General features: G+C 39.7%; 1 pseudogene; it reads left to right on the top strand.

Annotated features, from left to right (window-relative positions):
- LOC107701754 (serine/threonine-protein phosphatase 6 regulatory ankyrin repeat subunit C-like) overlaps positions 1 to 4013 on the top strand; it is a 21221-nt pseudogene that overhangs the window by 15232 nt on the left and 1976 nt on the right.

Raw genomic sequence — 4013 nt, 5'->3', positions numbered from 1 at the left:
GCTTATTTTACAAAAGCACAAAGATTTGTTTTTATTGTGAATGTACACAAATAAAGGCAAACCTTTTACAATTCCGATTATCTTTAGGACTAAAAGGAGTAGTTGCTTCCACTGTTAGAAGGAAAAAATTCAAGTGATTGCGCCGGCGTCGCATGCGCACGCAGTTAAGCTTTGCTTGACAATGCAGCCTGTTCATTATCATAATAAAATACAGTCAGTCAAACATATGGAGAAAAAAAAACTATGTAGTAAAATACATTTTAGTAAAATCTGTGCCATTAATGCCGAGTTCACACTGCGCCGATTTCGGGCATTTGTCGGCGATTTTGCAAAACCTGTCGGCGAGTGAAAAATCGAGCTAAAATCATGCAGTGTGAACTCGGCATAAGTGTTATCACAGTAGGTCTACTGCCGTGATGTTATGCAAAACATTTTGTTTAACATGGATATTGGAATGCGAGTGAAGTACATAATAAATAATAATTTGCCATTCAAATACATCGCGAATACGGAAACATTTGATTTTGTGTAGAATGAGAGACCCAACGTTGGTTTCAGTTTCATTTTAGCCTAAATGAATTCGTTTTGGCTTGTCGTTTATATTGCTATAGCTTTTTATGTTTTTTTTTCTTGTTCTTTTCTAAATACTGTTAATTGAAAGGATTTGTTTACAGTGTTTATTATAATGTTTGTAAACATTTCGCGTCGGCATTAGGCCTATTTCTGAATGAAATAATAAAATGCGATTTATACACGACTTATGTTTTTTCCCCACTAAAAACACATTTTGTTTATACGCGTAGCGTATTTTAACCATGCAGTAAACCTGTTTAAATATTTTGATAAATTACTGAAAAAATAAATAATTAAATGACTTTTTAAACCGTTTAACTGATTGTATTAATCGGTCAAAATTCTTACGGTCGGTTAACCGGTTAAACAGTTAAAATGAACATCCATACATAAAAATCAGCAGCTATATACATCAGCAGATATTCTGTAATTCTGCATATATAATGATATATAATGAGCTAATATTAACGGAAATGACTTTTGCTGTCAGGTGGAGTCCGGTCACTGGGAATGTGTCACTGTGTTAATTGAGTCTGGAGGGTATGTGGATGCCTGTGACCCGGTGGGGCGCTCTGTGCTGTACGTAGCCTCTCAAAAAGGACATGCCCGCTGCGTAGAGCTGCTGCTCTGCCAATCAGCATCTTGCCTGCTCATAGAGCACCGCAGCAAATGGGGCCCTCTTCATGTTGCAGGTACATAGAGCATGCATGTGCAAATTGGCTTGTGAATCTGATCTTTCTGTGGGAGTTTGATAAGTTGCTGTGTGTTCTTTGTTGACAGCTGCCAATGGCCACTCAGAATGTCTGCGGATGCTGCTCTGTAGCGAGGGGGGAGCCGATCTCGTTAATGTTAAAGACGCGGAGGGACAGTATGTATGAGCTGATGGCTCTTCTACTTTATCTTTATTTTTTGCTTTTTATTGTTTTGCTCATATTCACAGCATTTGTTATTAATAAATAAGGTAACACAAGACAAGTAATGCATCTTGCATAATCTGATTACAAGTCATCCAAATCACAGTTGTTGATATCATTCTCTAGTTTCACTCTCTCTCTTCATAGGACTCCACTAATGCTGGCAGTGCTGGGGGGACACACTGACTGTGTGCATCTGCTGCTGGAGAGAGGAGCTTGCCCTGATATAAGAGACAGGAGAGGAAGAACAGCCTTACACAGAGGGGTGAGATTCTGAAATCATTAGTAAAGTTTTTGCTATAAACTCCTATTAACGGAAGGTTTCTAACCAGGTCTGTCTTTGTAGGCGGTGATGGGTCGGGGGGACTGTATAACCGCCCTGCTGTCCCACAACGTCTCAGTCCTCAGCAAAGATTTTCAGGGGCGAACTGCGGTCCATCTGGCTGCCTCTTGCGGCCATGCTGACATTCTCTCCAATCTTCTTTCTGCTGCTGACCACGCCCACCCCCACGACCCAATCACAGACCGCCACGGCTACACACCCACACACTGGGCAGCCTATCATGGTAAGGGCTCAGACCTTTTGAGCCTCAATGGCTCGTTCACATTGATAAAACTGTCATAAGTTAAATAGGTGACTTGCACTATTTGTGAAACAGGTCATGAAGACTGTTTGGAAGTTTTACTTGAACTTAAACCATGTAGTATCCAGGAGGGAAACCCCTTCACCCCACTGCACTGTGCTCTGTGAGTGTTGTTTTTTTTTCTTTTCAGATTCAAGGGTGATGTAATTATATTTAATGTTGAAATAATTCCTGAGAAAGTAGAAACTGAACTGAAAAAGTCAGACAAATTAATAAGATGTCAAAAAGTCATGGAAATGCCTGTTATAAATAATTCTAGATATTATCCACTCTTATTGTTTGGTCATTATATAGTTCAGATTTAAATCAGTAATAGCAATAATGGTGTATAAAAATGCTCGCTATTTTTTAAATAAGTTCTACCCCAAAATTAGCCATTGCATCATATTGTATCTTTTCTGCATAGTAAACACATGTGAAGTTTTTGTGATGTGAAAGATATTTAAATAAAACTATATCGAATCATTTATGGCATATGTTTCCTAATTGCCATGTTGCATGTTCTCGACATCCCATTGCAGCATTAATGGCCATAGTGGTTCTGCAGAGCTGCTGTTGGAATCCAGTGTTTGTAATTCGCTGGTAAACATCAGGGATGCCAAAGGAAGGTTGGTGCAAGTAGTTATTAAAATACAATTGTTGTATATTAGCTGTTAAATAGTTACAAATTGAAAACCAATGCATAATTTTATCTGCTAGCTAAATGACTATGTTCTGACATCTTGCACTCAGGACCCCACTTCACGCGTCCGCAGTTGCCGAGGACGTGGCTGGGCTGCAGCTGGTTCTGCGGCACGGAGCTGACATCAACGCCGTGGACCACTCAGGGCGTTCTGCACTGATGGTGGCCGCCGACAATGGCCAAAGTGGTGCTGTGGGTAAGAGTTGCACCGTGTGAGATATGAGTAATCTGAGACTGAAACCCTCAGACTTTGTCAAATGTGACTATAGAGTGTTTAATAGTAATTTTAGTAATAGTAATTAGTGTTTTATGCAGCCCTGCTGCTGCACAGAGCCAAAGCCGACCTGTCCCTCCTGGATGTGAACAAGAACACTGCCCTGCACCTGGCCTGCAGCAAGGTAACAGACAGTGTTTTATTTAAACTTAATGCTGATTATCTCTTGATCAGATTTCTCAAATGTTGTGCATATTGCTAACTGTGTTTGTAGGCTCATGAAATGTGTGCCATGCTGATCTTGAAGGAGATCCACAACCCTATCCTCATAAATGCAACCAACAGTATGCTTCAGATGTGAGTCCTAGTCTTTGTCCTAGTTTGCACGCACAACTATAAGTAAGCCATTATTCATGGCTCTGTAGCAATATCATAACATTGCTCTTTTTTGAGCATCCTGACTAGCTTGAAACATTTGCTTGATTTATCTTTGTGGCACAGAAGCTACACACTTTACATGTAACTCAATCAAAATAAACTGGACAAACGTTTTAAAATCATTCTCGAATTCATTTTCTTATATTTCAGGCCCCTCCACATTGCCGCCAGAAATGGTTTGGCCACCGTGGTTCAGGCCTTGCTGAACCGTGGAGCAACAGTGCTGGCAGTGGATGAGGAAGGTAAGACGGCATTGGTGCAGTTTTTCTAAGTGTATTTGCAATACAATACAGACAAATTCATGTTTTGCATTTTTGGGCAAAGTTTGTTTTGAGTTGCTCTCAGCAGTAATGACAACATGGACATGGTGTAAAAAGTGAATTGTGCAATTGTTTCCATGGAATAATGATTAGAAATGCTATATTAATACTGATGAAGGTAGCATACTAGTAACAAACTTTACACATGAAATTTACTGAACATGGCAATTCTGTTGATTTATTGCCGGTTTAGATTGGCCAGATAAGCCTGAGTGATTATTTATTTAT

Source organism: Sinocyclocheilus anshuiensis, unplaced genomic scaffold (genome assembly GCF_001515605.1).
Source record: "Sinocyclocheilus anshuiensis isolate Anshui unplaced genomic scaffold, SAMN03320099.WGS_v1.1 scaffold1658, whole genome shotgun sequence".
In the NCBI taxonomy this organism is placed as follows: domain Eukaryota; kingdom Metazoa; phylum Chordata; class Actinopteri; order Cypriniformes; family Cyprinidae; genus Sinocyclocheilus; species Sinocyclocheilus anshuiensis.
This window is presented reverse-complemented; position numbering and strand designations above follow the sequence as displayed.